This window comes from Cyprinus carpio, chromosome A23, assembly GCF_018340385.1.
Source record: "Cyprinus carpio isolate SPL01 chromosome A23, ASM1834038v1, whole genome shotgun sequence".
Classification (NCBI taxonomy): domain Eukaryota; kingdom Metazoa; phylum Chordata; class Actinopteri; order Cypriniformes; family Cyprinidae; genus Cyprinus; species Cyprinus carpio.
Window position 1 is genome coordinate 16328547 of NC_056594.1, and position 19619 is coordinate 16348165.

Consider the following 19619-nt stretch of genomic DNA (forward strand, 5'->3'; position numbering starts at 1 on the left):
TTCTACTGACGACTGCCTCTCTAATCTCAGGGAGTTTAAAGCAGGATTCACAAAACGCTTGCTGTTGATGGATCAATATCCTGTTTATTTGGACCAGCTGCTCCACTGAATCACAACCTAAAAACAACATAAAAAAAATATAAATAATATATATATATATCATCTAAATACAAAACTATATACACAAGCTGTAAAATATCCAAACTTTTTTTCTGACATGCACTGTACACGGTAGACCAATCACAACAGACTGGGTCATCTGACCAATCAGAGCAGAGCAGGCTCGTGGAAAGGAGGGGTTTAGAGAGACTAATGCTTTGAACGAATCGTTTGAGAATCGCTGGAAAATGAGGTGATATTAAATGCATATCTTGAGAAAACGAAAGCATTTTTTGACCTTGCATGCATGTAATCCTATTTTAGGAGACTCCCAAAACAATATTAGGAACCATAAAAATGGAATAATAGGGGCACTTTAATGTTAAAATCAAAAATACAATCTTTAACATTAGGTATTGCACTGTGAATTGAATAAACAATCACATTAACAAAGTTTATTTAAAAAAAAAAATACTGTAAATATTTGTTACATTTTGCATTGTTAGTTTATGTTAGCTAGTGCATTAACTAATGTTAACAAACAAGACCTTATTATGAAGTGTTACCAATACAGTCTCAAATTAATTTTAAGTATTCTAATACACCTATCTATCTTATTTTACTGCATATGTTTGCTACTTAAGAGTTTATAACAATTAATCATTTTTAAAGTAAAACTCAAGATCAGCAATACTTAATTTGCCTCAGTACACATTATGATGTAACTCTCTCTTTACCCCTGAAAAACACCTGGCAATGTCTTGACATCCTTCTAGACACACCTTGTCATGGGTCTCCTTATTTGCATAGCATTTGCAAGTCAAATTAAATCCTCTGCCTGATATCAGGCCAGGGGTCTCAGCAGCCAGTTTTCCACACATTCTGTCTTCCCCCTCAACCTCCCAGACACATCTCAAACTACCACTAAAACATAGCCTCAAGCACAGAAACACACATGCAACACACATCCAGTCCTCCAGAAAACACTGCACATCAGTTAATGAAACACATAAAATTAATTATTAAATTATGAACTACATAGGCCATTTGTGAATAGTGAGCAGTTTCAAACAGACACCACTGCATGCGTGTTTGTGCTTTCTTATTTATAGATTATCTTAGGTATTCTCCACCATATTTGAAAGAAAGTTCAAAAGAAAGTTTGAAGGTTTGGATAACAGTTTGAGCATTCTAAAAAGAGAAAAGAAAGTAAAGACTGAAATCGAGAAAGAAAGAAAACATTATAAACCAAAAAACGTTCAAAAGGAAAAAAGAAACTTTGAAAAGTAAAGTTAGAAAATTCAAAAGAAAGCTTTAAAGAAAATTCTAAAGAATGTTCTAAAGAAAGTTCCACAAATATCTGAATGATAAATAAGTTTAAAAAGAGATGAAAACAAAGTCTGGATGTTTAAAAGAAAATTAGCAAAAGTTATAAAATTTAAAAAATTTCCAAAAGTAAGTTCCAACATTATTAAAGTAGAAAGAAATAAAATATTGAAAAGACTAGACAAAAAGTTTCCTTCCAAATAACATTTGAAGGAAAAAAACTGTTTATGAATCAATATAAAATATTAACTATAGGCAATTCATGAATAGTGACAGCACTTTATGTTTAATTATCACATTTGTAAAAAAAAACAAAAAACAAAAGAAAAGAATGCTCAAAAGTTCGATAGAAAAAGAGTGTAAGACAGTAGGCAGAAATGTTCTTCCAAGCAACCTCACAATAAGAATTCTTGGGAAGAAACTGACAACATAATGTTGCAAGAATGCACATATAGTGTGGGCAGAGAGTGTCACCGTAATTCTACACGTGTGTACCTGTCTCAGCCTTCACGAAGCATGCATTCTCACCTCTCCTCTCTCTCAGCGTGACCCCCACATACACAACTGGCAGACACATGACCACCTCCTTGACACACCCTTACTCAGGGCCCTCATTTGCATAGAGATTTGCAAGTCAAATGAGATTGTATATTCCCTGTGTCCAGGGGTAGACATCTCCAAGTTTATTTCACCAACACACACACACACTTTCCAGCCCAAACACTTCAGTCTCACACAAATTCCTGATACACATGCAAAATGTTCCTGGTGCGCATAGTTCCAGACACACAAACTGTAATACAGACACATTCAAGCCAAATATAAAAGTGTGTAATTTCTAAGGCACTACCATCACCAAACTTAACTGTAAAAATGACAGGTTTACCACAAGCCATTGGTCAAAAAACAGTGCTGCCCAAACTCATGTCATAGAGTGCAGGTATCCATCAACTGTTTCAGCAAACTTGGTTCAGAGAGTATTTTTCCCACAGGGATTTAAAAAAAAAACATAAAGAGTTATAAGCCATGAACCAAACCAGCAAACTAAGAGCTTAATCACAACATTATAAACTTTAATATGAAGCAAATATATATATATATATATATATATATATATATATATATATATATATATATATATATATATATATACACGTACACACACACAATATAAAGCAGTTTGAGAGCAGTTGCATCATTAGAAGTGATTCACTGTAGCAGAGGCAATTCTGTTCTTTGATTGGTGTATTTATTTGCAAATTCATGGGTAATGTATAAACCCGATTCCAAAAAAGTTGGGACACTGTACAAATTGTGAGTAAAAAAGGAATGGAATAATTTACAAATCTCATAAACTTATATTTTATTCACAATAGAATATAGATAACATAACAAATGTTGAAAGTTAGACATTTTGAAATGTCATGCCAAATATTGGCTCATTTTGGATTTCATGAGAGCTACACATTCCAAAAAAGTTGGGACAGGTAGCAATAAGAGGCTGGAAAAGTTAATTGTACATACAGGTCCTTCTCAAAAAATTAGCATATTGTGAAAAAGTTCATTATTTTCCATAATGTAATGATAAAAATTAAACTTTCATATATTTTAGATTCATTGCACACCAACTGAAATATTTCAGGTCTTTTATTGTTTTAATACTGATGATTTTGGCATACAGCTCATGAAAACCCAAAATTCCTATCTCAAAAAATTAGCATATTTCATCCGACCAATAAAAGAAAAGTGTTTTTTAATACAAAAAAAGTCAACCTTCAAAAAATTATGTTCAGTTTATGCACTCAATACTTGGTCGGGAATCATTTTGCAGAAATGACTGCTTCAATGCGGCGTGGCATGGAGGCAATCAGCCTGTGGCACTGCTGAGGTGTTATGGAGGCCCAGGATGCTTCGATAGCGGCCTTAAGCTCATCCAGTGTGTTGGGTCTTGCGTCTCTCAACTTTCTCTTCACAATATCCCACAGATTCTCTATGGGGTTCAGGTCAGGAGAGTTGGCAGGCCAATTGAGCACAGTAATACCATGGTCAGTAAACCATTTACCAGTGGTTTTGGCACTGTGAGCAGGTGCCAGGTCGTGCTGAAAAACGAAATCTTCATCTCCATAAAGCTTTTCAGCAGATGGAAGCATGAAGTGCTCCAAAATCTCCTGATAGCTAGCTGCATTGACCCTGCCCTTGATAAAACACAGTGGACCAACACCAGCAGCTGACATGGCACCCCAGACCATCACTGACTGTGGGTACTTGACACTGGACTTCAGGCATTTTGGCATTTCCTTCTCCCCATTCTTCCTCCAGACTCTGGCACCTTGATTTCCGAATGACATGCAAAATTTGCTTTCATCCGAAAAAAGTACTTTGGACCACTGAGCAACAGTCCAGTGCTGCTTCTCTGTAGCCCAGGTCAGGCGCTTCTGCCGCTGTTTCTGGTTCAAAAGCACACGCCTGTGCACGGTGGCTCTTGATGTTTCTACTCCAGACTCAGTCCACTGCTTCCGCAGGTCCCCCAAGGTCTGGAATCGGTCCTTCTCCACAATCTTCCTCAGGGTCCGGTCACCTCTTCTCGTTGTGCAGCGTTTTTTGCCACACTTTTTCCTTCCCACAGACTTCCCACTGAGGTGCCTTGATACAGCACTCTGGGAACAGCCTATTTGTTCAGAAATTTCTTTCTGTGTCTTACCCTCTCGCTTGAGGGTGTCAATGATGGCCTTCTGGACAGCAGTCAGGTCGGCAGTCTTACCCATGATTGCGGTTTTGAGTAATGAACCAGGCTGGGAGTTTTTTAAAAGCCTCAGGAATCTTTTGCAGGTGTTTAGAGTTAATTAGTTGATTCAGATGATTAGGTTAATAGCTCGTTTAGAGAACCTTTTCATGATATGCTAATTTTTTGAGATAGGAAAAAAGCTGTATGCCAAAATCATCAGTATTTAAACAATAAAAGACCTGAAATATTTCAGTTGGTGTGCAATGAATTTAAAATATATGAAAGTTTAATTTTTATCATTACATTATGGAAAATAATGAACTTTTTCACAATATGCTAATTTTTTGAGAAGGACCTGTATAAGGAACAGCTGGAGGACCAATTTGCAACTTATTAGGTCAATTGGCAACATGATTGGGTATAAAAAGAGCCTCTCAGAGTGGCAGTGTCTCTCAGAAGTCAAGATGGGCAGAGGATCACCAATTTCCCCAATGCTGCGGCGAAAAATGGTGGAGCAATATCAGAAAGGAGTTTCTCAGAGAAAAAATTGCAAAGAGTTTGAAGTTATCATCCTCTACAGTGCATAATATCATCCAAAGATTCAGAGAATCTGGAACAATCTCTGTGCGTAAGGGTCAAGGCCGGAAAACCATACTGGATGCCCGTGATCTTCGGGCCCTTAGACGGCACTGCATCACATACAGGAATGCTACTGTAATGGAAATCACAACATGGGCTCAGGAATACTTTCAGAAAACACTGTCGGTGAACACAATCCAACGTGACATTCACCGTTGCCGGCTAACACTCTATAGATCAAAAAAGAAGCTATATCTAAACATGATCCAGAAGCGCAGGCGTTTTCTCTGGACCAAGGCTAATTTAAAATAGACTGTGGCAAAGTGGAAAACTGTTCTGTGGTCAGACGAATCAAAATTTGAAGTCCTTTTTGGAAAATTGGGACACCATGTCATCCAGACTAAAGAGGACAAGGACAACCCAAGTTGTTATCAGCGCTCCGTTCAGAAGCCTGCATCTCTGATGGTATGGGGTCGCATGAGTGCGTGTGGCATGGGCAGCTTACACATCTGGAAAGGCACCATCAATGCTGAAAGGTATATCCAAGTTCTAGAACAACATATGCTCCCATCCAGACGTTGTCTCTTTCAGGTAAGACCTTGCATTTTTCCAACATGACAATGCCAGACCACATACTGTATCAATTACAACATCATGGCTGCGTAGAAGAAGGATCCGGGTACTGAAATTGCCAGCCTGCAGTCAAGATCTTTCACCCATAGAAAACATTTGGCGCATCATAAAGAGGAAGATGCGACAAAGAAGACCTAAGACAGTTGAGCAACTAGAAGCCTGTATTAGACAAGAATGGGACAACATTCCTATTCCTAAACTTGAGCAACTTGTCTCCTCAGTCCCCAGACGTTTGCAGACTGTTATTTGCAGAAAAGAAGAGGGGGATGCCTCACAGTGGTAAACATGGCCTTGTCCCAACTTTTTTGAGATGTGTTGATGCCATGAAATTTAAAATCAACTTATTTTTCCCTTAAAATTATATATTTTCGCAGTTTAAACATTTAATGTCATCTATGTTGTATTCTGAATAAAATATCGAAATTTGAAACCTCCACATCATTGCATTCTGTTTTTATTCACAATTTGTACAGTGTCCCAACTTTTTTTGGATTTGGGTTTGTTGTTTCTCACCAGTGTTTCTGCTGCTAAACATGATTATGTTAAAAAAAAAGTTAAAATCACGCAGGCTGGTGGCTTTAACAAAATCATATGCCGTTGACGAACAACCTCAGGGTCACAGTGGGCCTATCTTGAATGGTTTATAAGCTATAAAAATGTATTCCCCTATGAAGAAATGTAATGGGATTTTACTTCCAGAACTTGACTGTTGCACTCTATTGGTTGGGCATGTCGCAGGTCAAAATTCTCAATCAAACAATATTTTGACAGCACTTCAGAGCCACAATGTTTACAGTTTTCAATGGAACCAACTACAAATGTCTTACAGTTGTAATATTAAACTAGGATAATTTAATTACTATAATTTAATTACTTTTTACATCTCACTTTTAAGCTGATATCGCAACATTACAGCTCAATGTAATGTCACACATTTGTGTCATGTACCCCTGAGAAACAAATGTACTGTAACATCAAATGTTTTCATAATCATAGTAACTTTTTAGTCATCTCATTAAGTCACGGTGAGTCAGTGTGTACTCACAGAAGGGACTGTATTGTTTCTGACCTAATATTTGCTTTTAATTAAACCCCAAAATACAACAATTAAAGCAGACAGCTGAAAAGCAGACAAACTAGCTCAACTCAGCCTACAGGTTCAGTTTATTAAAACTCATTTTTTCTATTTTATCATCTCTCTCCTTGTGTGGAGCACACACAGAGCAGCTGACCCATGACATTTAGAAGCCTGCTAACATACAAAAAGCCTCTCTCTCTTTCTTACACACGCCTATTTGTAATGTTTATGATTGCAATAAGAGCAGGTGACAGAGACAGGTGTGTTTTCCTCTGTTTATGGGGGCTAATAAAAAATACATGAGACTGTGAAAAGCACAAAGTAGTATTTAAACACACGCATAACCACTATCCACAAACAAAACATGTGCATGTGTGTCAGAGGGCAAGATATGCATGGAGTTAATATAAGTCTAAATGAAGTACAGAGAGTTGCCAAACGAAACAGAAAGAAAAGGAGAGCAGGAAGAGAGAGAGAGTGACAGGAAGAAAGAGAGAGGGAAGAGAAAAGTAAAGAAAAAAAGATGGGGGCAGTGAAAAATTAACCCTCTCCTTCCCAGAATCATCAGCTTACTCATTTAACAACTCAAATGACTCTCACTGGGAAAGTACCAAGCCTGGGCCAGAAAGGATGTTATACGCGCACACATACTGTTTATAAAGTACATTTGTGTGTTGCTAACGTTAAATTAAATTTAATTCTAGAGAAACTGAATTAGTCAAGTGCAGTCCTGACAAACGGTACGAATAGGGTCATACCTATCACAATGGGCCTCATTGGTGCTTTGTGTTGAGTGTAAATAGTGCTTGTGTAACATGCACACATAAAAACAGATTATGTTCAATGACTTAAAACATGTAATTTGCACTTCCTGCAAAAACTCGCAGTGTAGTCCACAGTCTGAGCTCTTTAACAATGCTGGTCAAAAGTCACATGAACTTTTGTAACCTCAAACCCCTAAAAATGACAGTTGGTCAACTAATATAGTGAAAAAACATAAATATTAAATCATTTTTCATTAAGGTCTGAGGTTCAAGTGCTTTGTAGTGTTGTAGCTAAATATCTTAAATTGACCCAGAACTTCAGTTGTTTAGATTTTCGTCAAAAGCATGGCCTCCACGTTTTTCAAACACAGAAAAAGCCTCTGAAAAACACAAACACGCACACACACACACACACAAAATCCACAAATTGATGTGTGGAAACCCTCCACAAGGAATTATTCTCCCAGGTAAATAGGTAAATTTTCAAAATAGTGAACAAAGAGTGTGTCAGGTGACCAAACAAGCAGCCAATCACATTGCAATGTTCCTTTAAATCTTTGGCTTGACTTTGCATTGCAAATAAGTTCATACAAATATGCAAATTCAAAATGACACCGACTCATGAACTCTTGTGGCCTCACCCTTGCCTCTTTTTTTCCCACTCTTATCACATCTCTGCACTGTAGTGTTTTTTCTCTTTCTCCGCAGAGTGGCCCTCAGTTAGACATCAGTTTCTGCAGCGTTATTTCTGATTGAACGACAGCAATCCTTAAGCGCCCTCAAGTGGTTCTTTGACTCGTTTTTGTTCATAAAGGTTGTCAAACACAGTATCTTCATGTAACAAAGTCTGTACTTTACCTTTTTTATTTATTATACGTTAAGAGCTCATATTAATATGGAATATGCACTTATTTTTATTTTAAAAATTCATTACATATACAATTTAATATTTACTGCATAAAAACGGGAAAAAATATTATTTAAAAAATCTATTACAATATAATTTACGGAAGAAAAAAAAAAAAAAAAATATATATATATATATATATATATATATATATATATATATATATATATCTTAGATTGTTCAAAATCTTTGAGGGAAAGCAAATAGCCACCTAATTATCGGCCAACAGATGCGGGCTGTGGTCAGGGTTTTCAAAAAACAGAAACAATATTTGCGGTATTAACAAAAAAGAAAAAGAAAAGAGGAGGGAAAAACATCATCACCCTCCTGACAATTTCTGTGAGCCTTGAGAACAAACAAACATGTGTAACGGAAATGTGGGGGTATTAAATTTAGTCCACAAGTTTCTCATTAGAGCAGGTGCATTTCTAAAGATAAACAAAAATAGAAAGCATTCGCCAGATATAGCAGTGGGGGAGAGACTTTACACTACAAAATTCCACTCTGAACACCCTCCTGTCAGGCCAACATCACAACATGTCTGACAGAAGCAAAGGATCAATCAGATTTTCAGCGTGTAACCATATCCTGTCTCGGTAGACCAGCATATCCTCTCCATGATAACCTTTAGTGATTGGAAGGATGTGGTTTACAGACACAATACATTGCAATTATTCCATCAAACAAGCATCCACCCACACACACAGATACACTGGGCCTGACAACAACAGTGTAAACATGTACTGGTGTGTGGAGGTTGTTAGGTCAAAGGCACACACAATGCACTTTCAGTACTTCATACAAAAAAGGTTTGCATATGCATGTAGCTTTAATGCATTTTTATTGCTGCTATATCTTTATATGGCAGGAAGAACAATGATAGTATGCCCCTTCATAATCATAGAACTTTTACTACAGAAAAACGGAATAATTTTTTTAAATAATTTTTAGTTCCATATTTTAAAATGTAAAATTTACATTTTGGTTTTAAAGTTTACTTCTGAGCATTCAGCTAAATTAGATATGCAATTAAAATTATTCAAATAAATGACTGAAAAATGTATTAAAATGACATCGCCAAACATTATTGACACATATACTCTTTCAGGGTGATACAGGACACTTATCCCAGTAAATAAACAAATCATTTCATTAATTAATTACAATTAAATTTTAAATTATTTTATAATTTAACTTTTATATTATCTTGACATTTCCTCTACAAAAAAAAAAAAAAAAAAAAAACACACACACACACACAAAAAAGAAAAGAAAAAAAACACAATAGTCCATTACAATGTATTAAACAATCAGCCAAGAACACTGCAACCATTTTACGGAAATATAAATACTTCAGTGCTCTGAGGTCATTTTTCACTACAACTGATAACTGAGACGCAAAATGGTGCCAGTTGCATTAATATGAACAAAGGGATCACGAGGCCGAGGTTGGAAATAAAAGATGTGTGTAGCATTAGTTTCAGTTACCTGGATGAGGATATATATACACATGTATACAAGAAATCCTGAAATCAGACTGCTGAATGGTGCAACTAACCAGTCAGAATTAAGTATTCCATACAGCTGTATAATAAACTAGATTATGCAATAGCACACACTTTGAACATATTTGAAAGGGTTATAGCTTGTTTATTGCTTCTGAATATGATACTGCATTAGTGTTTGTAGGAGAGGATGAAAATACAGGAGAAATATGGATGAGCAAATAATTAGCATATCAAGTACCATCAAGTTCGAAACTTAAAGACTGTTAGTGTTTTGTTCAGAGAACTTTTGTTATTCCAACTAGGCTTTAAAAAAAAAATCTGTAAGTATTGCATAAATCAGACCATAATTATATACAACATTGGTGGCTGAAAGAAACTGACCTGTAGCATTATAAGATTAAGAATATTATAATTAATGCCATTGTGTATCAATACTCATAATTAGTCATTCACAATTAAGAAGCCCGTTGTACATAATATTTAAAAATAAAAATCAACATGTACAAAAATTATGGTGTATACACATAAATCTCAAAAACATGCACAGTGTACTCACATAGAGGTCCATGTGATAAATTCAGATAGAAATGGGGAAAGGGGAAAGAGAGACCAACACTGAAAAGAAATCTGTCCGTCACATCAGTCCATGACACAACTTTGTTCCTGGAAAACTTTAAGGTTGAGCGTCAAAGGTGAATGGGTCCCTGGCTGCGTCTGGAGTGAGGGAGAATCTGTAAACCAATACAACACTAAAGTCACAACAGCACACAAAGCATTCTCATTAAACTTCATTCTCAACTAAACTTACAGAAAACGTCAAGGCTTCTATCCAAGTACTGTCTAATAGTGCTAGAATACAAACACAGGTGTAGTAAAGTTTTGGAAAGTGGGGGAAGAAAATCTCAGAGGAAGAAGACCACAAGTATTTCAGAAAGACATATTAAGATCTGAGCAAAAAAGAGCTCCAAAATTAATCATTAATGCCCATAAATGCTTTTAAAAATTATATATACAGGTCCTTCTCAAAAAATTAGCATATTGTGAAAAAGTTCATTATTTTCCATAATGTAATGATAAAAATTAAACTTTCATATATTTTTGATTCATTGCACACCAACTGAAATATTTCAGGTCTTTTATTGTTTTAATAATGATGATTTTGGCATACAGCTCATGAAAACCCCAAATTCCTATCTCAAAAAAAGAGCATATCATGAAAAGGTTCTCTAAACGAGCTATTAACCTAATCATCTGAATCAACTAATTAACTCTAAACACCTGCAAAAGATTCCTGAGGCTTTTAAAAACTCCCAGCCTGGTTCATTACTCAAAACCGCAATCATGGGTAAGACTGCCGACCTGACTGCTGTCCAGAAGGCCATCATTGACACCCTCAAGCGAGAGGGTAAGACACAGAAAGAAATTTCTGAACGAATAGGCTGTTCACAGAGTGCTGTATCAAGGCACCTCAGTGGGAAGTCTGTGGGAAGGAAAAAAGTGTGGCAAAAAACGCTGCACAACGAGAAGAGGTGACCGGACCCTGAGGAAGATTGTGGAGAAGGACCGATTCCAGACCTTGGGGGACCTGCGGAAGCAGTGGACTGAGTCTGGAGTAGAAACATCCAGAGCCACCCGCGCACAGGCGTGTGCTTTTGAACCAGAAACAGCGGCAGAAGCGCCTGACCTGGGCTACAGAGAAGCAGCACTGGACTGTTGCTCAGTGGTCCAAAGTACTTTTTTCGGATGAAAGCAAATTTTGCATGTCATTCGGAAATCAAGGTGCCAGAGTCTGGAGGAAGACTGGGGAGAAGGAAATGCCTAAATGCCTGAAGTCCAGTGTCAAGTACCCACAGTCAGTGATGGTCTGGGGTGCCATGTCAGCTTCTGGTGTTGGTCCACTGTGTTTTATCAAGGGCAGGGTCAAATGCAGCTAGCTATCAGGAGATTTTGGAGCACTTCATGCTTCCATCTGCTGAAAAAGCTTTATGGAGATGAAGATTTCGTTTTTCAGCACGACCTGGCACCTGCTCACAGTGCCAAAACCACTGGTAAATGGTTTACTGACCATGGTATTACTGTGCTCAATTGGCCTGCCAACTCTCCTGACCTGAACCCCATAGAGAATCTGTGGGATATTGTGAAGAGAAAGTTGAGAGACGCAAGACCCAACACTCTGGATGAGCATAAGGCCGCTATCGAAGCATCCTGGGCCTCCATAACACCTCAGCAGTGCCACAGGCTGATTGCCTCCATGCCACGCCGCATTGAAGCAGTCATTTCTGCAAAAGGATTCCCGACCAAGTATTGAGTGCATAACTGAACATAATTATTTGAAGGTTTTAAAAAGTTGTATTAAAAACACTTTTCTTTTATTGGTCGGATGAAATATGCTAATTTTTTGAGATAGGAATTTTGGGTTTTCATGAGCTGTATGCCAAAATCATCAGTATTAAAACAATAAAAGACCTGAAATATTTCAGTTGGTGTGCAATGAATCTAAAATATATGAAAGTTTAATTTTTATCATTACATTATGGAAAATAATGAACTTTTTCACAATATGCTAATTTTTTTGAGAAGGACCTGTAATATATATATATATATATATATATATATATATATATAAATCTGGTTTAATATTCATAAAACTTTAGATACTGCTAGGAAATGTGTTCAGTCAATGCTGAGCTGGCTAGTTTGCACAGCCTTTATGTGGCTGCTGCACTGGACACAGTATTGGAAAGTCGCCCTCTGCTGGTCTAAATGCATGCAGACACACTTCCGCTAGTGGTTCCCATAAGAAATGCACTTTTACTACAGCATTCTGAAATAGAGACTTGCACTCCTGCGGGACTAATGCAAGACCCATATCAAAAAACAAATATATATATATATACCATACAGTCTATGGTAGACACTCGTGTGTTTGCGCGGGATGCATGATAATAAAAATGATTCGTGGGACTCCAACAAAATAGAAATATTTTAACATTAAATATCTAAAAACAAATATATTGTTATTCATCTATTGCACAAAAGCAACAAGAACAACCAATATAAAATGAAAACGATTAGCAGACGCAAGCAAATCCAAGACAAATCCATCCCGCACAGGTCTCTACTCTGAAAGGTCAAGAATCCAACCTGAATCCTGCTCCCAGATAGTTTAAAGGGGTCATGAATAGAGAAATCAACTTTTACCTGAGCTTTTTATATATAAGAGATCATTGTACTAAAAGAATAATCTGTATATTTTAAAAGTGAAAATGTCCTTGTTACTGAAGTAAAAGCTTTTATTGACACCAGGCCCAGCGAAAGCCAGATCATGGAATGTGCCTACCTATGATGTAATAGATAGTTAAACACCGCCTCCACAGAAGAATATGCATGCATGACATAGTGGGGAAATAACTTAAGTGGTGCTAAACCGGATCGACCTATCAAGCAATAAACGTGCCGTTAAATATCGCAAATATTGTGCAGTGCATGGTTTTGAAAGAACACAGTCGCTGCATAATATTAGGAATGAGCGGTTAAACTTTATTTTTAATTAGGTTTCAGCCCACTTGAGTAAAACATTGAGCATTGGTTCGCTTCATTTCACCATGAATTTCTTTGTAAACAAGACACAGGTCGACAATGGATTTGCAGAGAGACTGAGATTAAAAAGCAATGCTGTGCTGGGGCACACACTTATTTGAGTAAAAAATATTTGTACTATGTGTCACTATTGCCAAACAAAAAAACACAAAATAAGTCCACATTAAAAACTCGTGTCTAACCAAAGTCACAGAAGGCTCCAACTATGAAGGACGTACTGTAGCTTGTCAAACAGACACACAGAAAGTTAGTTTGCTATGCAAAACTATTATCAAATCATAGCAGTGGGCGTTTACTTCCAAGTCTTCAATGCGGCTCGCCCATGAAAACCGAGCGTTTCTCGAGCTGGGCTCAAAACCGGGGTAGAAAATAGCCTAATACTTATTGATTTTGATGTTTTTGAATGCAAAAACCATGCGAACGTCATAAGTGGACCTCAGACAAGAATATAAAATAAATAAATAAATAAAAAACAGTTCATGACCCCTTTAACGTCTATTTCCCAGGTTAGGTACAATGTTTTTTGTTTTTTTATGGCACTCAGAAACCCCAATCCCACCTCTGAAATTTGCAATAAATTTACTTATCTATAATCTAAGGAAGTTACTACTCGGAAGCAACAGCAGCTAGTGTGTACATGCACAACAACACACAGATAAAGATCAAATACATGCTTATTCAAAAAAAAAAGAGATGAGAAAATTGTTTTGTTCAGATTCTTCTGTAGTTTTTCTCTAATTATTCTTTAATATTAATATTTTTATTATTATTATTACTAAATAAAAATAATAAATTAAAACAGAAATATGATAATATTCCACTGAAATTAGTATTTAAGAAAAAGAAAATAATTTTATTGTTAACTGTAAAATTACAATACTAATGTTTATGACCCTCTTAATGTCTTCATTTCTCATTACAAACATGGGAAGATGGATTGTGTTCCCAAATGCATGTTATAAGCAATCAGAGACACTGAAAACAATGGATCATGCACTGCTTGTGTGTAAAAAAAAAAAAAAAAGAACAGGGTCTCTGTGTTTTTAGTTTTGTTTTGTGGTTGTGGTTTTGTATAGATTCATTGTGCAGCTCTACTAATGGTCAATAATGTCGGTGTGGCGATTGTTCTGTGATTTTAGAGGAAAAAGAGATAACTTACCCTGGGAGTGTCTGGACTGCTGAAAGGTGAGGATTCAGCAGAGCAGTTCTCTTTACGAAACGAATCATCCCTCTGTTTGTGTGCAAACTTCCTTTTCCAGTCCTTACTGGAGGGCAGGGCAGCAGGCACTGTACCTGCAGATGGACCACACTGTGCAAGCTTTTCTCTTTTTGCTCCACCTGGAGATCTACGAATACAAACTCATGTTCAGTAATGAGCTTAAAAATGTAGCTGTGCTGCTAAAGTTTGATCACGCTAGATCCATACCTCTCCACAGAACATTTGACTTCCTTCTGTTTGACCACAATCTCAAACGTGGAGGGCAGGGCAGCAGGCACTGTACCTGCAGATGGACCACACTGTGCAAGCTTTTCTCTTTTTGCTGACTGTCTTTGTCGAATCACATCCGATTTGGTGGAGGACAGACAGGAGTTGAAGTGAGGACAGGAACTGGTAGAGGACTAGAGCATGGAGTGCCAGAATCAGCTGGAAGAATGGAAGGGCCTGAGAGACAGATGAGAAATGCATATAAAAAGATATCAGAGTAATGCATTAAAGGGTTCATATAATTTTTTTATCATTTTATTTTTCCTCTGTGTTCCACTTATTAATTATTATTTGAGGCAAAAATTAAATTTATATTTAATGACCATTTTATACCCTCTCTGACCCTTAAAATATTTTTGTCCCCTGTCCCTTTAAGTCAGTTCTTTGGCAAGGTAACTCAATAAAGCTAAGTTTTTTTTTGCCAGTTTAAAATATTGGTAAAAGTAAAATGTGCACAAAATCAGTATTTTGTTAGGGCAGTATTTGTGGCAGTCGAGAAATCATGTTATGAAATTGGTCCAAAAGATCTGCATTTTTGTAGCACTACACCAGTGGTATACTTAAAGTCTCCGTAATATTACCATATAAAACTTTAATGGCCAATTAAAAAAAAATTGTATAGTTAAATTCACTAATTCACAAGATCAATACATCCTTTAATAAACCGCTTTGTCAAATTTAACGCATCCAAAGGTTCAAAAAATCAATATCAGACAAAATAATCACCAGTGGTATACTTAAAGTCTCAAATAATTGCAAGCACTACACCAGTGGTATACTTAAAGTCTCCAAGTATTTAAATTAAGAAAAAATTAAAAATAAAAAAAATAATAAAAAAATAATTAAAAAAAAATTAAAAAAATAAAACAATAAATAAAAAAAAATATATAAAATAAAAAACACATTAAAAACACATTAAAACCAAGATGTAAACTTCTGAAATCACAAAACAAACTGCGGAAATATCTTAGCCTTCAAATGTGTTTGACAGCTAGGGGCCTTAGAGTGAAAATGGTTGAGAACCAGAACATCAAAGTTCATCAGACTTTCAAACTTTTTACTTTCTAACTTTAAGCACTCTAAAAAGAAATCATCCATGTATGTGTCTTATAAAAATACAATCTGATCTCTGTGAATTTGGGTTTGTGGCTAAAATTAATTGGTAGCCTCCACAGACAGCCTTCTCTCTGCTTTTGCAGAATTTCTATCAATCTGTCAGTTACAGAAATTGATAGCATGTGTTACCTGCTGGAGCTGAGACTATCATAGCTATCTGTGTGCGTAGTTTATGCAGTTCCTCTTCCAGAGCTGAGATCTTCTGCAGGGCCTCTGGCTGGGTGCCCTGTCCCAGCACCCTGCCTCCCCTCTGAGCCGGGACAGACACGGACAATGAACGTTCAGAGCCCAATGATGGAATCTCAAAAGCTTTCCTCAGCGGGATGGCATTCCTGTTTTAAACAAGGTAAGATGTGACGACACTGAACTTTCTCCATAAAACTTACAAAAATGACATACATACTTTGGTGAAGACCAGAATTCAACCAGAAATCTCATAACAGGTGTAATTTCTGTTCAGAAGTATATTTAAAATTCATACAGACGCTGTCAGAGAGCTATTAATAAACACATATTAGTGAGCTATTAATAAACACCAGACAACTGTGTTTATATTGCTTCTGATGTGTTACTACCTCAATTTAGTGTGGCTGTCCCCTTCATCCTCCACCAGCCAAAGCACATCCGCTAATGTAGGAATGGCTGTCCCCCATTACATCAATATGGCCATGTAGATTGAACGTCTGCAGAGGAATTATGAAACAAAGAATCAGAACTCATTAGTGATGGTGCTCATAAGTCCTTCAAAGCGTTTTACATGCAAAGAGACTTAAAGTGCTTCCCAAAACTCTTATTAACAATTCATATCAGCTGAAGACATGCATGTCCTTTATAAAAGCATGCACTGTGCTTGTGTTACAAACTGAACCAATCATAAAATAATTATACTCCAATCTTATATATTTCCCCCTTATATGGAAAAACGGTCATTTGAATTTAACAGCAGCTTTGAGATTTAAGAAACAAATTTATATAAAATAAACTACTTGTCAAAGGTTAAGTTAAAAGTGCACTTGCTATATGAGCATATTTTATTATGTTTTGATGTCAATATGTCCATGCATATGCATGCATATTTTATTAGACTTCATTATTATTTATTACTTTATTTTACTAGACTTTATTAGATTTTATGAGTCATCATCTCATTGTTACGGTATACATTTTGTGTTCTTATTGTCTTTAGTAATTGAAATTATATATATATATATATATATGAGAGTATATATATAGAGAGCCGAGAGAGAGAGAGAGAGAGAGAGAGAGAGAGAGAGAGAGAGAGAGAGAGAGAGAGAGAGATGTATAGGATAAAAAACTTAAAACATACAAAAAATTAGTAATGTTGCCTTGGAAACTGAAATAAGCTTAAGTTGTAGTACTACAATTACTCTTTTTAATTAAATTTTTTCAGAAAATGTACTAATCTGAAATAAAAGAAAGAAAAAGAAAAGCACAAAACAAAATTATTTAATCCTACACTAAAATGAAAACTAAAAATATGCTCTGAAAATATGATTAAAATAAAACATGAATAAATGTATATGCATAAAACTAAAAACTAATGAGTAACGGTATAAGATTTTAGTGATATTTCTCAAAAGTACTCAAAATTAGAATTAAAAAAATACAAACAACAGAATACATGTTTACCTAAAACCGGGGCTGAGGAGAAAGGGGAAGGTTTGTCCCAATCATACGGATTATGCTCCAGTACTGTCCACAATATGTACTGTCCCATACTGGAACCAACTGCAACACAACAGTATTCACAAAGATGTACTGTTAAAAAGCTGCATTTAAAGAACCTGTAAAACTATGATTTTTGTTTAATTAATATAAGCAAATATATTTGCATTCTACATTAATTTTCACTACACCATGTCAGGTGGCACTCCAAAGTAATCCAGGACACATCTCAGCAGGTCAGTGATGTCTTCCAGCAGAGACATTGACCGCTTCCACACTGGATTTCTAACGTTACTGACAGACGACCCAACACCACACTGCACCAAACTTCTCCACGTGACCCCAGGGATCAAATCAGCTGCATTCCATTCAATTCTGCAACAAAAGCGCCGTTAAAACTTGCAATGTTAAATACTGAGGAAATGAACTTTTTTTCCTCTATTTTTTTATTAATGCCAAGGTACCAAAGAGACAAATACAGATAATATCAACATGACATTACATGCAAAGCACCATTTATAGACATATGCAACAGTAAATAAATAATACAAAATGAAAGCTTTAACAAAATAAATTAAAAATATTAAATTAATTGTTTTAAAAGCTTTAAGATTCTTGGAAAATGAAATAGTTTGGATATACTGTTGAAGGATTTTGAATTTACTGGGGTGAATATGAAATTTTGCAAGAAGTAATAATAGGTTTATAATAAAAAATTCATTAATTTTATCTTTTTTGTATATTAAAGAAGCCAAACAGTACATCCTTAAAAAGCAGAGAGAAACCCTGGAGCACACTGTGATTGATAACATTAGAGAATTCAATCCAAAATAGCTGTGTGTGAGGACAATCCCAAAAGATATGCATATCAGTTTCATATCATGCATATCAGAGATTTCTCTAACCTTGTTAATTATTATGTATTCCGAATACAGAGTCCATACTTTTTTCCAATCAATATGATCAGCCACATTCCTCCAATAAGATATCACATATGGAGTTGTTACAAGCTCCTTTTGAAAAAGTGATATAATCTTATAGTTATGTGATGAAGGAGGTGACAAAAAGCTTAGTTTTCCCTCTGGGATTTCAAATGGGTCTAAATAAATAAATAAAGTGCTGGATGATCTAACAGATTCCCTTAAAAGTATAACAGCTCCTTTGGGAATAGCGTCCATGACAATGGAGAATTCTTTGGGAGTTACTGGAAAATTAAATTTACATGAAAATTCTTTGTAACTTAAAAGAAAACCTTCTGAGTTAAATAACTGGGAAACAATCAGAATGATTTTCTCAAACCAATTACTAAATAACAAAGATTTTCTCTTATATACAATGTCTTGATTGTTCCAAATGAAGAACCGGTGAGGGGAGAAATTGTGCTTAAAGATTAATGACCATGCAAGTAATGCCTGTTTGTGAAATTTAGATAAATTGTAAGGGATTCTAGCAATATTATAGTTACAGATCAATAGGAAAGGGAGACCACCTAATTTGCAAAAGTAGTAATTGGGGATAAAATTCCAGATTGAGTTTGGATTACACAAAAACTGTCTAATCCAATTAATTTTGAAAGTGTTGTTCAAAGAGAAATCAAGGAAATTCAACCCACCACACTCATACGTGTTTATTAATACAGACTTCTTAACAAACAAAATTAAACAGGATTTTATCAACTGATTTACAAATTTTGTTGTCCACATATAGAGAGAGTGCAGAGTATGTAAGCCTGGAGATGCCCTCTGCCTCTCAAGGTCAAGTCTCTCTGCAACCATGCATTGATTCTTCTTTGGGCTTTTATTATAACCGGATCAAAATTCAAGGTACATCTTTTATCTTGATTTTTAGTTATCATAATGCCTAAATATGTAATTTCGGATTTAACTGGAATATTATTAATAGTGAGTGATGTACAATCTTTAATAGACATTAATTCACATTTACTTATGTTTAGATTAAGACCCGAAGCTTCAGAGAACAGGTTTATATAATTAATTGCTATAGGGATTTGGGAAGCATCTCTCAAAAATAAGGTGGTGTCATCTGCTTACTGACTAATAAATATTTCTCGATCAGCTAAACAAATGCTCTGAATAGCGCTTTCACATACAA

At 35.8% G+C, this 19619-nt stretch overlaps 1 pseudogene; it reads right to left on the bottom strand.

Annotated features, from left to right (window-relative positions):
* Window positions 1–14481: 14481 nt before the first annotated feature.
* Window positions 14482–17770, bottom strand: LOC109091045 (annotated as a pseudogene).
* Window positions 17771–19619: the final 1849 nt, after the last annotated feature.